Raw genomic sequence first — 22329 nt, 5'->3', positions numbered from 1 at the left:
CCCCCACCACAACAACAACAACTACTACTACTACCACTACTACCACTACTACCACCACTACTACCACCACCACTACTACTACTACTACTATTACTGCTACTACTACTAATTCAGGCTTCCCTAGCGAATGCAGGTATCTTCTTCCATCCGTTCGAAATCTTCATTCATAGTTAACATTCCGATATTGATAAAGCGTCGATAAATAAGGGACCAGCTTTTCATCGAGAGCGTCATGATGCTAGGTCACGAGCACCAGTTCGACTCAATAATAGTTTGCATTGAAACCCGCGGCTTTTGTTGACTGGGCATGTAACAAGTGGCCCCATCCGGGGATTTATGTGCCTGCAGCAGGAGTGACCCACCACTTTGTGTTGTCTGGGCCCGGATTACAACCCCCCACTGGCACGATTCATGCGAATGTCGGGAAATTTATTGCTATCGATAATCTCATTTTGTGCAACAACAGAATATATTATCTCGCAGGACTGAATAAATGAATAAATGTTTACTTAAATTCATTTTATAGTGCTGGAATTTTCGTACAATTAATGAAAAATTCCTGTCCAGAATTTTACCTCTTCTTCACTTTTAGTGCAGTTTCTCCAGCCTATAATAATTTTGTCCGTAACTTAAACATACCACACATAGTCTACACAGTGTTCTACATTACCTTTACATCTCGGGGTTCTACATTGTAAAGCAGAAGCGAAGAAGAACAAACATGAATAAGCTAGGCTTTACTATTCACGTATAAATTTCGCGTAAGGTCTAGGTAAAAAGATAAGGTTACCCCTATGTTTAATTAACTAAGCACACCATGATGAAGGCGTATAGGAGTGTAAACGTACAGCTCTGCTATTCTTAGACTCGCAATAGATGGAGGTGAGTGATCAGCTTCACGCCCCGGCCGCATTACGCCGGGGAAAGAGCCCCCGGTGTAGGAGACTTTATGGAGCCCAGAGCCGGTTTGGAAGTGACGGAAAAGAGAATCGAATTTAAGTTCTTCCTTAGATCATGTCACTACTACTCAACATCATTCGCACGTCGGGTACTTTCAGACAGCACGGCGGTAAAGTAGCAGAGAACAAATCCAGCAAGTTTGCTCAAGATCTAAAGCTTCTGACTTGTATTCGGGAGGTACTCCCCTCGAATCTGGATAGGAAAACCGACCATTTTGACTGAGGGTTTTCTTAACAATTCTCATTCCTTCTAGACAAATGCCGTGGCGGTAATTTAAAGCAGGCCGAGAACGTTTCTTTCTACAGACGTCATAACTTACTATTCAGCACAATTGGAACATTCGACCACGTATAATCTTACTGACAAACAAATGAAAGCAAACTTCGTGGCCTGTAGTCTGCAAGCGAACTATACCGGCCGAGCGACCGCAGGTTATCGGCGAAGTTAGTACTATGTTTTGCGGATGGAGGGTGTAGCGTGGTCAGCGCAACGAATCCACACGGCCGTTAATTTTGGTTTTCAAACCTTGAATAGCTCCTCAATTATCCTCATGAGGCTGAGTGGACCCCGTTCCAGAAGCACTACTTCTCAGAAAAAAATCTTGTTGCAATTGGAATCGAACCCGGGGCCTATGGATCTGTAGCCAGGAACTCTGATAACTACAAGTATACCATAGAGGCGGACTTAACCTTACAGACAACGTCGTCAAATAAACAAACAACATGGAACAATGACGGGATGTGTACATGAATAAGAGAGAAAAGACGTAAGTTTAGAGACTTGTAGGCCTTTAGAAAATTAAAAGATTGTAATAAATGTACTGTAACAAATTATATAAAACATTCAGTAATATTAACATCCCCTGAAAATAGAGAAAAGTAGATGAGACACGTCTCTCTGTACAATAAAATAGTAAGGGTGCTGTGTGTGTGCTACGCGTTGGTTGCAGTAATATTTGTAGTAGCATGTAGGTCTCTCTGTCTTCGGTTGTCGTCATTCTTATGAAAGAATTCTTATTTAGAAGAGCGTTTTGAAACCCGCAGTTTTATTGCTTTCTATATTTAATCATATAATTGAACTGTGAGCACACGAAGTGGAGCCCCTAGTACAAAAGGAACCTCCGGTATAACTCTCACAGTTCTGATGCACTGCAAAAATTACATAAAATATTTTTCATTGAAAAGAATGGTGGGTTTCGAACCAGGGCTGACACTGAGTGGCGCACTGCATACAGATGCTGACGGACAAGCATTCACTGTCCATCAAGAAGCACGCGTGTGTGAATAAGCGTCGTGTGAATAATGCATAGTGTCAACACAAATACTCCCTGTAACCTGCGTGAATGCTGTCGGTACAACAACAAAATCCATAACAGAGCACGAGGGGTTCCCATTGTAAAGAAGTGGCCCTTTCTTGCGTGTTTGTCTCGTTGCTTCGGTTAGTACTGAATTTGCAAGCTTCTTCTTCCTTGACGAAGTAAGCTCTCTCACCTGTTCGCATTCAGAAGTAATTAATTGTGAAATTATAAATCTTACATATGGTTTCTAGGACTCATTAAGCGGGCGATCAGCCCTTCGTAGAGCCATTACCTATACAGGACAACACAAACAGAACATACGCAGACAGACAGACATGTTTCGAGTCAACGACCGCACTCTTTCGACGGGCGAAGACATTTCGTGCCTTAGCGCACGCGTCCATTCCGATCAGCATTCAGTCTCGCTGATGTGCATAAATAGCGATTATTTAGAGATGTGATTGCCGATATATTTATGTGTGACTAACTAACTAACTAACTAACTAACTAACTCAACGATTGACTGAATAGCTAAGTCTGCGGTAACATAACTTGGACATTCAGCACCGCGAAAATATTTCCAAGACTGGATCAGATTCTGAGCCCCTTTACCGTCCTTCCAGCTCAGATACTTACATAATTAAGAACCATTTTTTTCTTACCTTCACCGTCTCTTCAAAGTTTGGAAATGGCGACGTCACTGGAGGCCAAGTTTCTCAGTTGAATGTTCAGGTCCTGTGTTCCCTTTGCTTTACCTACAATAAGAGAAGATTGGAAAAGTGAGGCAACCTAGACTATCAAGCAAGAAGAAGAAGAAGAAGAAGAAGAAGAGACCCATACTCGAATTCTCATTGCGCAATTTTTATTTGTAATCTCCGGTAAGTCCACTTTTACCTTGATACTGTTTCCAGGGAGGTTTTCTAATTGTAAATAACCTTTTCATTCTTATTGAAGCAAAGCTATTAATTTTGTGTCCCACTTGGAATTTGTTTTCAATCCACTAATTCTGCGGAGAAGAGTCCTTCTTAAAAAACCATTTTTCTTCATTCATTCATTCATTCATTCATTCATTCATTCATGAGTAATCTGTCAGACGACAGGTCCACAGTCTCTTCCAAAACAGTTCCTCCATGTGATGCGATCTAGAGTTTTCTCCTTCAAATGAAAATATCCTCTTCTGTCCCCAAGGTCATCCAGCATCTTCTTACGTCTTCTTCCTCGTCTTCTGGTCACTTCTATCCGCCCCTCTATCTTTCCTTCAATAACTTCTTATAGAAGGCAGTTACAGCGTAAGATATGACCAATCCAAATCAAAAATATTCCGCGCTCTTAGAGAACCTGAAAGCACAGAAAAGCACAGGATCGCAAGAGCCTGCGGCTGGTTCTCGTCCTGCTCGATGCGGAATCACGAGAATGAACATATTCGGGGTGTAGGACAAGGAGAAGCCAGATACAAAAATTATGAGGAGCTTGACCTTGACGGTTTCAAGCTTAGGACCGTTCAAATGACAAGGCTGTCGTTGCAGCATAAGATATGTAAGAGACGCATGATCTGTTCTGCAAAGCCTCTACTGACACAGGACTAATCAATAACATGCTATTTGTGCAAAATTTAAGCTTGGCGAAAGGCCAAGCGTGTTCATAAGAGAAAAACCCATCTTCTCATCAGAGAGGATGTTACACAAGGATTAATACCGCAAGAGTTGAGTTGAAAAGAAAACTCTGGTCGCGGGTCTCAAGGGGCTTGACACCAAGACAAACTGATTAGTCGTAAACCGACAGTCGTAAAGTAACTGTGACTTTGACTTTGGCCATTACACAGAGTTCTGAGACGGCCGTCAGACTGCGAGGACGTGAGTCCGTGATCAGAGAGGAACGTCCACTGTTGGAAGTTGTTACCAAGCAGCGCAGCAAACCGGGACAGAAGTCCAGTTTTTGTGACAGCAATCTGTGAAGTGTGGTAACGAGTCGTGTAAGTGTGCAATACATCCGGTTACCAATCTAAACCCTGTATACTTACTTACTAATGGAACTGAGCGCTTCTGGAGGAGCCGCCAGTTCTGCAGCTACTCAAGAATTTCCTAGCATTTTATGGAACCCGAAGGTTCATTGCCGTGTACAAAAGAGCCCTCCACTGGTCCCTATCCTGAGTCAGATCTATCCAATCCATACCATCCCATCCTATCTCTCTAAGATCCATTCTAATATTGTCCACCCACCTACGCCTTGGTCTTCCTTGTTGTCTCCTTTCTTCTGGCTTTCCCACCAATATCCTATAGGCATTCCTCTTTGCCCCCATTCATGCTACATGCCCTGCCCACCTCATCCTCCTTTACTTGATCATTCTAATTATACTTGGAGAAGAGTACAAGTTATGAAGCTCCTCATTATGCAGTTTCCTCCAACCTCCTGTCACTTCATGTCTCTTTGGTCCAAATATTCTCGTCAACACCCTGTTCTCAAACACCCTCAGTCTATGTTCCTCCCTTAATGTCAGAGACCAAGTTTCACACCCATTCAGAACCACAGGCAGAAATTATAATTTTGTATATTCTAATTTTTATGTTTTTGGACAACAGACGAGAAAACAATAGGTTCTGGACTGAATGGTAGCAAGCATATCACTGAAATCATGTGACAAAATGTAAGAATTGGTTCTAGAGCTGATTTGTAAATGGATGTGTCCTATTAAATTCCGTTCATTTTTGGTTTTCTTTTAACATTTTATTGGCGAGTTCTAAAGCGAAATTAAAAAAAAATGGCGATAAAATATCACTTTGTTTCAGACGATTATAAGAAGGAAATCCCTCCTGTACACAATTTAATACAGGTGTCATTGAAATGCAGTTTATTTGCCCTAAGCAGTTTCATGCGTGTACCCGTTCTTATGCCAAACCCAATGAAATATTGTACCGTGCAAGGCTTCTAACAGAGTCATAGGCATTCTTGACATATGGAACAGCTGACGTAGAGTCCTATTGCATCCCATGAACGCAGATTATCCGAACACTATTGGACCTGTTACGTCGAACTCCGTAAACATGATCAATAATTTCGTCTACATATGGAGCTGAACTAAAGAGAAGAATGCTTCAGTCTGTTCAATATGGCGCCTATCACAAGTTACTTGAGAGCTATGCCAAAGCATTATTTGTTCAGATCATCAACTGACTGCACGGAGCTGAGTCTTTCTAGAGAAGCTGCCGCTTATTCAACTATCCAATACGTAATTTCTTAAAATTTTATGCACTCGAAAGTTTATTGGCGTGTTCACGTACAGTACATATTTTTTTTTATTGCTAGTGGGGTGGGACTAAGTCCCTTGTACTGCCGTCACTTCTGGCCTATTGTACCAGCCCCAGATGATAGGTGAGGGTGATTGTGGAGTTGGTGGAATAAAGATTGGCAGGGGAAACCGAAGTACTCGGAGAAAACCTGCCCCAGCGACACTTTGTCCACCACAAATCCCACTTGACCAGACCTGGGATCGAATCCGGGCGGCCTCGATGGGAAGCCACCGACTAACCGCTTGAGTTACGGTGCGGCCATAGTACATATTTACATTTCTTCGTGTAAGACCAAATTTGGAACTTCAGTTTGAATAATAAGATAGGATTCTATAGGCGTATTTCAAAACGTGGGTATATGCTGGTCATGGTCGTAACTTATGGTGTGAACTGTACCTGCGTAGTTAGCATCTCGCTGCACTGCGTTGCAACACTGTTGCCCTGAGAGCAATAGCCCCTTCTTAACGTCGGGCAGGCGGCGGATTCTAGAAGAATTCATACCAGAGATAAGATATCCTAGGAGCAAGGGCGTGGCTAAGGAATGGTCACAGGTTTCTGTGAAATAGCGAGGAAAGGTGTGCCCCAAGTCGAAGTACACACACTTCCTCTTGAGATGTATTTATTGAAAGCAGAACTAATGAACAGTATATATAATACTCAGATTATTGTCTTCCGGACTGTCGTATTGTAGTCTTCTAGGCGAATACCGACGTTTCGGAGGAACATATTGTTTCCATCTTCAGGGTTGGTGCATGTATAGTGAGTAGCTGCGGGGCTACAGTATATAACAATTTGGAAGGAAGGCGATGCACATGTCCCGTGAACACACACAACCGAATAGGCTCCTCGTTCTATGCAGTTCGACCCTGAAGATGAAGGCAGCGTATTCCTTCAAAAATTATTGGTATCTACCAACAAGACCTCATGGCCTTAAACCAAAAATAACAGAATCTGAACAATCTCAGCAGTGGAAACCTCAAAATATATTTCTGTAGATACTTCACTGCAGGGAACTGAAACTACAGTAAAAAAACAGGAATGTCTCATGTATCTCATATCTGGGTAAACATAGGCCAGATGGAATAATATCTGTCATTATAGCCAAGCGTATTAATGCGATATGCATTTTAAGGCATTAAAATTTTCTTTACGATGAGCTGGTTATACTGGAGTGACATGACCCAAGACAGGCTTACTATGCTACCATGAAGATAGAGACCAAGTGTTTCTCCGAAATGTCGGGCTCTCTCCGAACTACTCTTGAACACCTGTGACGTTACATTCTTCACTACATATGCTCTAATTTTCGGAAGGTTACATTCAATTTGGAACATATGAGAACAAGTGTAAATGCGAGTGTGTAAGCAGTTACATAATTTCCTTTAATTGCAATTATCTTCTTAAATTCTGTATAAAATTCACGTAATTTTTACCTGTAGTTACTAGGATTACCGGAATACTAGACAGAGAAATGAGAAACGTCAGAAGTTCTGTTCATCAGTTGGTATTAATTGCTAGGGTGATTGGATAAAGCAGGACTAATGGAAAATAAGAACAAAGTACCTTTTCTTTAATTCGCTTAGTTGGGGATGGTGTCCAGCTGGGTCCAATCGGAACGGCGGCAACTGATTAGTCTATTGTAGCCTACCCCAGATGATTATGATGATGGAGAATTTGGTGGAATAAAGATTGGCAGGGGAAACCGAAGCACTCGGAGAAAACCTTCCCCAGCGCCACATTGTCCACCACAAATCCCATTTGACCAGACACGGGATCGAACCGGGGCCTCCGCGGTGGGAAGCCAACGACTAACAGCTTGAGCTATGGCGCGGCCAACAAACTACCTTCATGGGACGGAGTCTTTATTGATAAGCTAGTAGTTGCTCAGCTAGTCAAGATATTTTCCAGATTATATGGAAAGTGAGTGTTTTTACCGTGTTCACAAGAACCCATCACTCGTCTCCTTTCTGACCCAAATAAGCCCAGTCCACACCCTCACATCATATTCCTTACAATTAATTTATCCGCGTACCAACTCCTAGAGCTATTTACTTCAGAATTTCCTGCCAAAATTTTGTACGCATTTCTCTTGCATCTCATCGGTACTAAACGCATCCCCTAGTCTTATTCCTGCGTTTGAAAATTCTAATAGTTTTTGTGGAACAGTACGGCGGCCGGCGCGTAAGACAGACAACCTTGCCGCCATCTGTGAGCCGATTGTCTAGAAAGTATGGGAGCCTCGACGTCTCGCAACGCTACGAACCTCCACGGCCTGTCACAGCCAGCTTCATGCCCTCTGCGTCACTGCCTATGCCCTTCCCTCAGCATCAGAGTCAAAGTTCTAGACTCATACAAAACAGCAGAAAATTATGCAGGATTCTAGGTTGTCACAGCGGTGGTTACAAAGATTCTGTCTTCTGGGATATAGAGCTATATGTACCGTTGAAAGTCAAGCAATATTTCTCAGGAATATGCTGCTTCCATCTTCAGAGTGTGCTTGCCACCTGTCTTCACGGTGACTTCTTGCTCGGCTTATTTTTCCTCCCTGAATTTGGAGGTGAGATGTTCCTCCGAAACGTCATTTGACTTCCAACAGACTACACGGCTTTATATATCAGAAGACAGAACTCTTCAACAGGGAAAAAATTTGTTTATCATATTAAAAGATATCCCTGTAACAGGCCGTGAAGACCTATAGGTTTGTGAGACGTCGAGGCTCCCAACATTTTCTCCAGACAATCAGCTCACAGATGGCGGTAAAGTTGTTAGCCTTAGCCCCGGCCGCCCTTTACCCCAATAAAATTCCTGGTACTCATTTCTATTAAGAGGCTGAGTCGATCACAGGGCCATAGTGCGGCTGGAATAATTAGGTCAATTGAAAAAGATCTACCTCATTGGGACTCGAACCCGCGAACTTCTGGGTTGTAGCATAGGGCTTTTAGATAACAGACGGAAAAATTAATATATTGTATGTAAAACTCCGTCCATGACTTAAACCCTATTTAACAAGTCGTAGCAATCCGTTTTCTTTAAGATTAATTGAGACTGCCCAAAATATGGGGCTACATTTTTGGAAGTATAAGACACGGATACAAATTTTATGTATGCAACGTAGAGAGATAGCGCGCAATGTCAGTACGGGGCAGTTTGCATGGTAAAGGCAAAGGGGACATTGTACAATGGGGCCCACACAGGAAGCCAACAGTCACTCAACCGTGTTTTGCCCGGGACCTGTCCCGTTACACGCCATCTGATCGCGAGAATGCCCTGTCAAGAAATGATACACAGAGGACGTGTGTATGAGCTATTGCGAGACTCGCGACTCACTACACGCTGTTCTGTTTTAGCCCGAGGCGAAAATTCCGTAGTGCAATGGAGTATCCGCTTGAAATAACCTACCCATGATTTCTCCACAATTTCTTGTGGCATAGTTTTCATTTTCATTTGACTGATTGAATTGAAAGACTGACAATGAACTTATTGCCGAAAAAGACTGTAGCGCTCATACTGTTTGTCTGTTATTGTGCTTCGTGTGACACCGCTACTAAAGTAAAAAGTAAAAAAGTAAGTAAAGCTATCCCTGTACTAGGCAGTGAAGGCCCATAGGGTTGTGAGAAGTTGAGGGTTCCACATTATCTAGACAGTCGGCTCAAAGGTGGCGGTGAGGTTGTCAGTCCTATGCGCCGGCCTCGCTTTACTCCCCAGGAAAATTATTTAATTAATTCCTGGTACTCATTTCTGTTAGAGGCTGAGTGAACCCCAGGGCCATAGTGCGGTCCGAAGGATTAGTACAAAATTCATGCAGAAGAACAACACTTTTGCCACTGCTTTATTAATGACATAGAACGCCGTTACAATTGGTAGCAGATAATAGGAAACGTCCTTGACTAGACCTTAGTACACAACAGAGTTTCTTACAGTTACGCTACGTGCCATATCGGCCCATCAGTTCCGATATAGCATAACTTCAGCTGTGGGGTGCCATATCGGCCCATCAGTTCCGATACAGCATAACTGCAGCTGTGGGGTGCCATATCGGCCCATCAGTTCCGATACAGCGTAACTGCAGCTGTGGGGTGCCATATCGGCCCATCAGTTCCGATACAGCATAACTGCAGCTGTGGGGTGTCATATCGGCCCACCAGTTCCGATACAGCATAACTGCAGCTGTGGGGTGTCATATCGGCCCACCAGTTCCGATACATCATAACTAGAGCTGTGGGGTGCCATATCGGCCCCCGAGTTGGACACGCCTTGCTTATCCACAGCTGTCGTGTGCAAAACTGGTACTTACGTTCTGAAAAATTACATTCCAACCGCATTTATGTAATGCTTCATGTATATTCATTAATCATTACCCTCCACCCTGAATTCTGCTTTGTAGTTTACCACATTGACCCCCAAGTTCTCGGGCACGTACTATTTTCCACTACAGTGGTCAAGTACTTACAATTGGGCCTTAAGGGCCGCGCCATAGCTCAAGCGGTTAGTCGCTGGCTTCCCACCGCGGAGGCCCGGGTTCGATCCCGGGGCTGGTCGAGTGGGATTTGTGGTGGACAAAGTGGCGCTGGGGCAGGTTTTCTCCGAGTACTTTGGTTACCCCTGCCAATCTTTATTCCACCAATTGCTCCACAATCACCCTCACCTATCATCTGGGGCTGGTACACCCCACCCAACTAGCAATAAATAAAATTGGTTCTTACGTTCTGACACACTCTGCAGCGTGTACCGTGCCAGTTCCGTAGTTACTGCACACGCCATAGTCTCCTCCAGTTGTGTGGTGCCATATGGCAGGCCCCATCTGTAATTATCACTAGCGTCTCATTAACGTTTGCATTCAAATACGCACAAACCAACAAAACATATTTACCGTACAGCGCCATGTTTGCCCTCTTTGTTTGTTCCATTTGTCATTATTACCATATTATAATTCGGCAAACATACAACAATTGCTAAAAAATTATCCAATTAACCAATTGTTGGCGCAACGTTTTAAGAAGGTTTGTGAACACAAATGGTGGCGTGCTTTTGTTTGGCAGACCTTGAAGCATGAGTAATTAAGATATTTGTTTCCTGCGGATAGTCTGGTAGCGTGCCACAGGAGTTCTGCTTCCCCGGTAGGAGTGTCCCAACTGTCGCTAAGTCCCGCTGACGAGCAGGACTCTGAGTTCCCTCAGGAAGCAACTCCGTGCACCTGCCCTGCGGTGAGGCCTGCCCGGTGCAGCAACCCGTATTTCCGTACGGACGGACGGACAGCCTACTTCCTTCTCGTTACGGTAGAACTGAAGCCGAGACAATTCCGATTGTCACATATGTTTCACGTTTAATAATAGCTGCGTTTGAGAGTGCAATCCACAATGTTAAACGTAAAGATACCGTAACTTTCGCAACTCAAAATATGGCAGGCTTACATAAAGAAACCTGTGGATTTTTGAGAATGATGGAAATTGTAGTAGTTTTGTCAAATAATGAAAGAAATGTTATGCAAATAGAAACAAGTCTTCGGTACAATGGATTTATGGATAATTTGATCTAAATTCAAATGAAAGTATGTACACGAGCATGTCCGCTGTTTTTCGATGAACAAATTTTATTTTGAGTGATGATTATTTACTTCTAAGTTCTTTGTATCATAAAGTAAAAGTAAAGCTATCCCTGTAACAGGCAGTGAAGGCCCATAGGGTTGTGAGACGTTGAGGTTCCCACACTATCTTGACAATCGGCTCAAAGATGGCGGTAAGGTTGTCAGCCTTACGTGCCGGCCTTCCTTTACTCCCCAGGAAAATTATTTAATTAATTCCTGGTACTCATTTCTGTTAGAGGCTGAGTCGACCCCAGGGCCATAGTGCGGCTGGAAGGATTAGGTCAATTGAAAAAATCCAGTGACCTCATCGGGATTTGAACCCGCGACCTTCCGGCTTGCAGGATACTGCTTCAACAAACTACGGTGCCGCGTGTCTTTCTTTGTATCACCCGCATGTTATTTTGTGACTTTTAGACCACGTTCCTCTTCTGTTTCTACTATAAATATCTACTCACTTTCACCAAAATAGCAACGCTTCTCATAAAGGGTATGAAGCTGGTTTAGACTAGAACCCATACATGTAACAGCAGAATTGTCAGGTCTGGTGGGATCGACTCGCCAAGAGCAGTTTTCTTTTTTTCTTTACATTTGCTATTTTTTCATGGGAGGCACCTTTTGAAAAAGAATGTGGAACTAACAAACTTTTGTCTATGTCATCACTTTATACACTTATATACATGTAATACTGTAGATCTGGATATTAGGTTACAATTATTGGCTTTATGTAAACGTACGCATTGGTAAAACTAATTATCAGACACGAAGATGGTAATAATCAAAACAGAAAATGATTCATTTCGGATGATAATCGTGTTGCAGCAGGGAACGTTACAGCAAAGTTATGAATCGTGAAACTTAGATCGCGTGTGATCCAATGGAAAAGCACAAGGACAAATATTTGAAAAGTAACTTTAATAATGGGCATGACATAATAAGCACATAATATAAATACAAGTTGTACTCCGACATTTATATCCACTCCAATGAAGCAGCTCCTAATATTAAACCTGACATATCGGTTGTGAATAAAACAATAAAACATAAAAGAAAATGCAAATATGAGGGGGCACGCGATAGCGTAATTTGTTGAGGTCGGAAAGTCACGGGTTCAAGTCCCGATGAGGTGGATTTTTTTTTTCAGTTGATCTGATCCTTCCAGCAGCACTGTGGGCCTTGGGTCGACTCAACCTATAACAGAAATGAGTACCAGGAATCTTCCTGGGGCTAAAGGACTGCCGGCGCTAAGGCTGACAACTTCATGGTCATCTGTGAGCCGATTGTGTAGAAAATGTGTGAACCTCGACGTCTCACAACCCTATGGGCCTTCACGACTTGTTACATGGATATCTTTACCCTTTTTATGCAAATGGGAGCATTGTGTCTGAAATAGGATCTCAGCTTTAACGAGAACCCTACCACTAATAATGCAGGGCACATGTAAACAGGAAGGACTGGGCGACTGCAAATGCTTCCCACAACAAAGGGACTGACACGAAAATTCTTGATAAGCCGGTACTTCATGTACACCTATTTTACAAATTCGACAAGAGTCCCTACTAACTAAATACGGCAACTCCTCCGAAGAGCAAAGAGGGACGCACACTGTCGTCGGCAGCGAATCACAGAAATTACGCCTCTGTCCCTCGGCGTCTAATTCGTCATCAGAAACAAAGAGACCCTAACTGTTTGTTCAGAGCAGACCACAGATACCTAAAGTTCGTGATTGTGGGAAAGTAATGGCTTTCTGGTCAGTATGTATCGCTCTGTTCTTATTTGAAACAACGTTTCGGAGTCTGCACTCCGCCTCCTTCCTCAGGCAGGAAGCTTACAGGAATATGGCTGATCTGAAAGGAAGAATTGCACAACACGAGCATCACACAACCAGACTGTATGCTCCAATCGACAATTCCAAATACCATTAATGACCGGCTCTCTATTTTATTTCATTTTAATGAACTGGTGCGAAATTCTTTGTCCTTGGAAAATTGAATTTCATAGAGGCCTTCAGCTGTTTCATATTTCTGACAGATGATTTCAGAACAAGTTTTCATCATTCCTAATTTAGCGATTCAGTTATGGTGAATGACTTTGAAAGCTTCTTTTCTTTATCTGGGAACATAACACGGAGAACCTTGTAGAGCGGCGTACTGACACAGCGCTACAGACTGCGCACCAAATCAATTCACCTTAACGCGTCATTGCTGAATTTCTGTTAAACTGCTTGTATCGCTTTGGTGATATGATGATTCCGTTGATATATTCGCAATCGTTACTACTCATACTTGCTATTTGCGAGGTTACTGATTTCAATCCCCAGCAAGACGTAGGTTCCCATAAATGCGTGTGTCTTCGAGCTGGCCACATTTGAAAAAGTGAAGGCTCTCACAAGTTAGCGTAAATGAAACGGAACAAGTTGAATCAGCTGTAACATGTGTCCTTGAACCGGTTATAAATTTTTTGATCACTGGCGATTCTGAAGAATTTGGTTCGGCCAGTCTCCTAACATCAGCCTATCAGAATAAACTGGTACATAAATTTATCAAATTTGACCTGTCCACTTACGAACAACATAAGTTACAGAAATTAAAAAGGCGTATCTAATTTAGGGAGCCCGGACAGCGCAGTCGGTATAGCGACGGGCTACGGGTTTAGCGGCCGGGGTTCGATTCTACACAAGAGAATGCAATTTATCTCTGCTCCACAGCGTTTAGGCCGGCTCTTTTTCCACCGGCTCCCTATCAACTGGCTACCTGGGGCTCTTTCCCTGGGATTAAAGCGGCTAGGGGGTGAAGCCTATTGCTCACATCCATCTAGTGCCCTGGTCAAGAATGTTGGAGCTATACCTCCATTCTCCATACGTCTTCATATATAGTGTTTAATCAAACACAAGGGAAATTTTACTTTTACTCTTACCCTTTGCAGATCTTCTTAAGGAGTGGCTTTAATTTGAAATCTTTCCCATCTGGCGTATGCTGTAGGCCTATTGAGAGAGATTAAAAAAAGGAAAAGGCTGATCTCCCATTCAAGGAGCCCTACCGACTGTGTATAGGAATATGAAACTGAAAAAGCAGCCAAGGCCCACCAAAGGCCTGTACAGCCGTAGAAGGGAAGAATATGTTACGCAGAGGATTTTTCTAAATCTTTCAGAAAACCGCTCCCATCATCAGATTAAGGAAGAAGAGGGGAAGTATCCTAATCTATTTAGCAATTTAGAAGCGGTGTTCGAGACTCTCCCCTCCCCCTCTGCCCCTACACTTCATGAAGGGGCGAAGGAAAACGATCTAGTTACCAAAATGTTGTTTACTCCAGACACACTCGAAACAGTGAACAGTATTCAGCACAGTGTTCCTATAATTAATCGACCATATTCACAGAACATTATAGAATCATTTCATATTATATACTGTAAATTATACATTGTAACGGGGAAAATAGGCTCACACCAATATATAACACTTGATATACACGTAAGAAGCCTATAAGCTACCTAGACCGGTGTGTAAATCAATACATTCACGGAAATGTAAGATTTGTAACCTAAATTCACATATTAATTAACTCCGTTACTACCGTGTGTGACAGAAGTCGAGCGAAATCCACAGAGATTCCGCTGTAAAGAACATATGAAATAGAGCTATTACTTATTTTGTATGCAATAGAGTTCAGTTACAACTTAATTTCAACTGTTATATGTATATTCCATTTCTTTATAAACATTTTTATAAAGGTTTTTATTAATATTAATTTATTAATTGTACGTTTATATTCTCGTGCTAATTTTGTAATTGGCCACTGTGCTGTTAAGTTATTGCACGTAAGTAAACATGAATTGAATTAATTGAATTATTATTGCCTTTGTAATTGTATTTGCATTCTATTCATTCTGTGTGGTGTGTCCTTTATGGTTTGTGTAGTTTTGTGTGCTGTGTTTTGTTTGGGTGTGGTTTGTTATTTTGTGTGATGTGTCTTATTGATTTACCACTGTCACCGGGCGAGAACCCATTTTCACTTAAAATAGTTAATAATAATAATAATAATAATACATTTTCTTTTCGATACAGAGTGTAAATAAATATATGTTACAACGCTCTGTGGCAGATAGATGGGTTCAGTATGATCATATTTTGTTAATACACTCATGTCCGGAAACGCTTTGTTTACGCGCTAGGGCCTCTGAAATGTGAAGGAGGACTCCCTTACTTCTTACCTCTGTGGCTTACTGGTGACATTTACCTAACATTTCTCCAAGAGACATTACTCGAGCTGCTGGAAGTGGTGCCTTTGGAAGTCTGTCGTGAAATTTGGTTCCAGCAAGATGGCGCTCCGCCACACTGCACTAATGTATTTGGATGCAACCTTTGGCAACAGATGGATTGGATCTAGAGGCCTAACAACCTGGCCCCTCGCTCTCCTGACTTGACTCCACTGGATTTCTTTCTCTGGGGGTACATGCAAAGCCTGCTGTACGAGACTCCAGTGGAGACACAACGTGATCTTGTGGCAAGAAATGCAGTAGCAGCTGGAACCATCCGGGAAATGCCGGGAAACTTTCATAGAGTTCAGGATAACATGACACAGGGGGTGCAGAACATGCAATGAAGTCGGCGGCAACCATTTTAAGTAACTTCTATAATGTAAAACAACAATATAGAAGTTGCCTTAAAACTTATTCATCCTCTCGGAAAATTTTGTGGCCCTTAGTGCCAAAAGGAAGCGTTTCCGGACATGGGTGTAGTAAAAAATATGATTAGATTGAACCCATTTATCTATCATAGAGCTTTGTAACATATATTTATTTACACTCTGAATAATTCATGTCCTCTAGTAGGTGTGAATAATCAACATGTGTGTGTGTGTGTGTGTGTAAGAAGTTCCAAAAATACAGAATTTTCCAACTACTTTTTTCCACGGTCTTCTCAGAATAGCCACGACCTAACCAGCTCTGCTCTTGCAGTACCGCTGATTAGCCTCACACAAGCGAACATGAGGACCAGCGGTGAAGGGGGGGGGGCAGACGATCCAGCAGAGAGTCCCTGCTGCCTGCGCTTCATTACCTCGCAGACCAACGTCAGATTTATGTCCTCCAAGGTTTGCAATACAGCTAGACAAGGTCTGCGCTGCGCGCTCTCCCATTCTTTGCCCAGCATCAATATTTGTCCTGCTTGGAGCCAAGTGAGCAGGCACATGTTCTTAATGTGGAAGCTTCACCCCTCCCGACAAGGTATTATGTACTCTCAGTCAAGGAAGTATGTTGTTCATACAACGAGCCACAAAACCAGAATTACCACTATTGACTCTCAGATTGAAACTTCTTTCCTCTCCCCCTCCCCCGCCCCCCCCCCTATTCACCAAGTCTCATTTTCCATTATTTAGATTAGAATTGGCAGGAAGCAGTTAGGCAAATTGTAGCAGTGACCACTGCAAACATGGCAAATGAAAAGAAATTAACAAGTGGTTTGTTACATTCTCTCTGTTAGCGTGTTCGCACAAAGTGAATGGTGGTGAGGCAAGGCAAGCTTCATTGTGCTGCAAATAGGGGCCGAACGTTAGCACTCGACGCTGCAAAACGGGATCCTCAAATCAGCAATGAGAACTGTGAAGACAGTGCATATATTGTCAATATTGTTATTATAAATTTTATTTTGGCGTTAGTTATATGTTATTCAAGTGCTAGTAAGTTGGATGTTGGGTAACAATTGTAGTGTTTGAGAATCCACACTGGTCTCATTATGAAGTTGTGACGTCAATCTTGTAGAAGATAAACTTCTACCGGACTGCACATCGTAATATCCAAGAAGATGTTTATCTTCTACAAGACTGCATGACGTCACATCTCAGCTGATATAACTATAGAGACTGACAGACTCCGTGGCCTGTAGTTTGCAAGCGAACTATACTAATCGACCCAACGCCGTTTGTCGGCGAAGTTAGTGCCGACTTTTGCAGATAGAGAGTGTCACGTGGTCAGCGCAACGAATCCCCACTGCCGTTAATTTCGGTTTTCTAAACCGGAGCCGCTATTTCCTTGAAATAGCCCCTGAATTACCCTCACGAGACTGGGCCGCTCCATGGCTTAAGCGGTTAGTCGCTGGTTTCCCACTGCGGCTGCCCGGGTTCGATCCCGAGTCTGGTCATGTGGGATTTGTGGTGGACAAAGTGGCGCTGGGGCAGGTTCTCTCCGAGTACTTCGGCTTCCCCTGCCAATCTTCATTCCACCAATTGCTCCACAATCACCCTCACCTATCATCTGGGGCTGGTACAATTGGCCAGAAGTGGCCGCAGTACAAGGGACTTAGTCCCACCCCACTAGCAATAAAAAAATTGTTACGAGGCTGAGTGAACCCCGTTCCAGACCCACTACTTCTCAGAAAATCTGGTAGAGGCGGGAATTGTAACCCGAGACCTCTGGATCTGTAGCCAGATAATACTATTCATATCATAACTGGCAAATTTATCCCTATAATTATTTCATTAAACACCGTTCCATGAGAAAGTACGGGAAGTGGCGTGTAGCTCCACCATACTTAACCTCGGTAGGCCGGAAAGACGGCCCCAGGGACCCAGTCTATAGGAGGCTGCGTGGGCCCCAGGCGGAGAGAAGATCGCTTGCTCCTGCCGGGAATAGAATGGGAATTGAAGTAAAAGTGCAGACATCCTAGACTTCGGATCTATATTGAGGCGAATAGTCAGTTTCACGCTCCGGCAGTTTCATCTCTCAGGAAAATGTTAGAAGGCTGGGCGGATCCGAGGTCCTGTGTGAATGTGGAGACATTCTAGCACCTGCCCGGTGATCGACCAGTCACATTAACAGCTGAGACACCTTAGTTAACTTATTATTGACTCTCATTATTCTCAATAACTTTATTATTATTGCTGCTATTTATGTTGGCCGCCTCTATGGTCTAATGGTTAGAGATCTGGCCACAGATATAGAGGTCCTGGGTTCGATTTCCAAAGCTACTAGATTTTCTGAGAAGTAGTGGGTCTGGAACGGGGTCCACTCAGCCTCGTGAGGATAACTGAGGAGCTGTTTCAAGGAAATAGCAGCTGCGGTCTAGAAAACCGATTAAGGGCCGTGGGGATTCGTTGAGCTGACTACACAACACCCTCTATCCGCTAAAGTTGGCACTAACTTCGCCGACAAGCAGCGGTCGCTCGGTCGGTATATTTCGCTTGCGGACTAAATCCACGGAATTTGCTTTTTTGTTTGGTATTTATATAGGTAGAGGCTGGAAGCTTCTCTGAACCATTCGCGATGAGAACAAATTGGTTTATTGTCACGGAATTACTAATGGTTAAAAAGTCAAATTTGAATGTGAAGGATCAGGGGTTCAGGGCTGTGACGAGACTGGAGTTTTTTCTTAATCTCTATATAAAACCTAATTTTCCCCTAGCCGTTTATCAGAATACACCCATCATTAGATCCTATGCTTGGTACTGATTAGATCATACTTGTATCAGATTTCAACAGAAATATACAGATTTTAACTGACAGGTTTGTTCTCTCTAAATAATTGAGAGTAACACTCAACCATCATCACAACAAACAAAAATCTTCGTTTCTGTTAACTCAGTGTCTGCAGCTACAGTTTTCGACAGTTCGTAGTCATTCGAAGAATACTGTGGTTTGCATAACGTCTGCCTTAACTTAACTCGCTAACTGCAGATTTTATTATGAATATAACAGAAGAAAGCAATCTTCTGGGATTTGGCACCGTGTATATGTGGTGTTAACCGACGTTTCGGAGGAACGTATCGCCTCCATCTTCAGGGTAGAAGAAAAAATATAAGAAATCTGCAAGCGAAGAGACCGTGAGAACCGGTAAAAGCAGACTGTTCTCACCGGTTCTCACAGTCCCTTCGCTTGCAGATTTCTTATATTTTTTCTTCTACCCTGAAGATGGAGGCGATACGTTCCTCCGAAACGTCTGTTAACACCACATATACACGGTGCCAAATCCCAGAAAATTGCTTTCTTCATAGTCACCGCCGTGAAAGCCTCAAATCTTACATGAATATAATAGTTTTATTACTGTTGAAAATTTATTCCTTCTAATACATTCATAATTGGATCCGAGTAGATTTAAGCAAGCTGATTAAAATAGTAATAATGACAAGGCTGATATCAAAATAGAATTGATTATAGGAAATTTAGGTTAGATCGATGTTAAAGTGCCTGTAGTAAAGATGATCAGCAAAATCAGGTGACGTCAAACTTAAAATGGGAATGATGAAGACAAGATTAGGCGAAGACAAACTCAAAATAACAAGAATCACAAAAATTAGCTGACGGTAGATTCAAGCAGTCCACTTCATTACTTCAGCTATTTGTAGGCGACGTGTTTTGTTTGTTTGACCTTGTTGATAAGCCTTCGTGATTTTTCTAGGCCTATGTATACCACAACCTTGGTCTGCGCCATAGCTCAAGCGGATAGTCGCTGGCTTCCCACAGCGGCGGCTCGGGTTCGATCCCGGGTCTCGTCTAGTGGGATTTGTGGTGGACAAAGTGAAGCTGGGGCGGGTTTTCTCCGAGTACTTCGGTTTCCCCTGCCAATCTTCATTCCACCAAATTCTCCAACATCATAATCACCCGGGGCAAGCTACAATAGGCCAATCAGTGGCCGCCGTGCCGAATAGACCCAGCTGGACTCCACTCCCCACTAAGCGAATTGAAAAGAAACAACTTTTGCGGTGAGAGAGTGTCACGTCGGCGAAAAGGATCCCCACTGCCATTAATTTCGGTTTTCTTGACCCGGAGCCGCTATTTCCTTGAAGTACCTCCTCAATTATCCTCACGAGGCTGAGTGAACCCCGTTCCAGACCCACAGCACTAACTTCGCCAACAAGCGGCGGTCGCTCGATCGGTATAGTTCGCTTGCGGACTACAGACAACGGAGTTTGTGTAAACCATATGTCGACCACAGTCGGCGAGCAGCCGAAGATATGAACCGTCTTAGCCCTCTTGAACATTGAGATCGTGGGTTCTAATCCCACTCAAGGCATGGATGTGTTTGTGTGTTTATTTTATATTTATGCTATTCTGTGTGTAGGTAGCGACCTTGCGAAAAGCCGATCCCCTTTCCAAGGAGTCCTACCGACTGTGTAGAGATTAAGAAACTGAAAATACGACCAAAGTTGACAAGGGCTGTAGAGCCATAGATAGATAGATAGATAGATAGATAGATAGATAGATAGATAGATAGATAGATAGATAGATAGATAGATAGATAGATAGGCAGACAGAGAGAGAGACATGTAGATACACAGACATTTTAATAACAACGCTGACTTGCACAGAGTGTAATAATTATCCGAACCGTTTCAACTTAAGTATATTTTTAAGTATTTATAACACAGACTTAGTTAAGCACAGGGGCAAATTTACCTTTATCATTATAATCGTAATCTTGACGTCACTAATTTTTTTCGCTCTGATATATCTCATGATGTACTTGAGGTCCTCTGAGCGGTGTCCACGAAGTGTGTTCTCTTCCGGGACATGACAATGCAGAAGCCGTTTCTATTGTATGGCAGGTCAGCCTAGTGCACTACATATTTGTATTTTACTCTCATATAACATATACAGTGATCAATTGATGTAAGCCGGAGTAAAGCGAACACGCACAGGGAATGTTCTAGGGACAACAGTTCTTACGGCTGTAAATCATAGTGCCTTCATGACGCGAACGTCAGTTCTTGACTATCAGTAGCACTCTTGTTAATCATACTACACCAGCCTGCAGATGATAATGAATTGCCGAAACGTCAGCGTATTTGCTGGGTGAAGAGAAACAACAGCTCCTTGTTCGTCGTGTCGACTCCTGAATGTGATCAATTATTTACAAAACCGTTACGTAACATAATGCATAAACGCAACTTTCGAGCTTTCTATGACTTCGTTTGCCTTCGGTGGATATTTAACTCGCTCGTTTGTCCATATTGGGCACATCCAGTACGCAAGGCAATTTTATTTATATAAACTTGCAATCGTGGGCTATTATTGTTGTTATTAAGTATTTACTGATGCTAAACTTCATTTCCATGACCATGTCAACTATATTTTCTCTCACTGTATTAAGCTATTGTGTCTACTTCCTATCATTGCCTTCAATTCATCGTCTCTAGACCGCATGCTCAGATTGTACACTGCATTAGTTAGATCTAAGCTTCAATATGCGTCCGTAGTCTGGAATTCGATTACGTCAGCTGATGACAACAAGCGGGAACGCATGCAGCAGAGGTTCGCGGCCCCCTGTTTTACTCCTTTCTATTCTCAAGTTCATTCAGTCATTCTCTTGCTCTTGAGGAGTTAAAATTGAACACTCTACGTACTAGGAGACATGGCCTTTCTTATTCAAGTTTATTTTGGCTCGAAATTCTGCCCTTCTGTTCTGGAAATTGTTGGTCTCCAAGTTCCTGCTCGGTATATCAGAGACTTTGCATTGTTCAATGTATGCTCCTCATGTAAAAATTGTCCCTCTGCTAGATGCGCAGCAGCTGCTAATGTTGTTTGCAGGGATGCTGACGTATTCGGAGCCAGGAATGTTCTTATCAATCATTTTTATAATGTGCTATTAATATAATTATTATTATTATTTGGATGAATTAGCATACAAGAAAATAAGAATTGAGTTATTTTTATTATTATTAATTTCTATGTGTGTATAGTCCTTTCTCGCCACATAATAGCATAATCACTGGAAATGTACTTACCTTACTCTTCTCACCCATTAATGGTAGCTTTAAATTTTATGGAATTATTATTAATTTATTGCTATTATATAGACTGCCTTATTCTGTATTTTATTTTTTCAGTTATTTTTTTCCTATGTACTCGTGCTAACTTTTAATTGGCCTTTGGGCTGTTTAGTTTACGAGTATGTAAACAAGAATCGAATTATTATTCTTATTATTATTAACACTTAGGTTTATGTTAATGAAATTACTGTTATTGCTATTATTATCATTTGTTTGTTTGTTTACTTTTCTACATTATTTTGTTTTCCTCCAGTGCTTTCCCTGTAATTTGTCTTTGACTTTATGCAGTGTTTGTCCATAAGGTAATTACTTGTATCTACACTGTGCTCTCTCTGTAATTGGCCTTGCGGCTGTTGACTCGGCGCATAAATAATAAAGAATTGAATTGAATTATCTATTCTAATTCTCAGTAAAAATTTCGATTTCTGTTAATGAAATTATTA

General features: G+C 42.4%; 1 long non-coding RNA gene across 2 annotated transcripts in view; it reads right to left on the bottom strand.

Annotated features, from left to right (window-relative positions):
* Positions 1–22329, bottom strand: part of LOC111869792 — a 175054-nt gene that overhangs the window by 99077 nt on the left and 53648 nt on the right. For both annotated transcript variants that reach the window (XR_004513589.1, XR_004513590.1), the window contains exon 2: positions 2920–3012. This is a non-coding gene — a long non-coding RNA (uncharacterized LOC111869792). The remainder of the gene's footprint in view (positions 1–2919; positions 3013–22329) is intronic.

This window comes from Cryptotermes secundus, unplaced genomic scaffold (assembly GCF_002891405.2).
Source record: "Cryptotermes secundus unplaced genomic scaffold, Csec_1.0 scaffold123, whole genome shotgun sequence".
NCBI lineage: Eukaryota > Metazoa > Arthropoda > Insecta > Blattodea > Kalotermitidae > Cryptotermes > Cryptotermes secundus.
The sequence above is the reverse complement of the archived record's forward strand: the minus strand, read 5'-3'. Positions and strand labels throughout refer to the sequence as shown.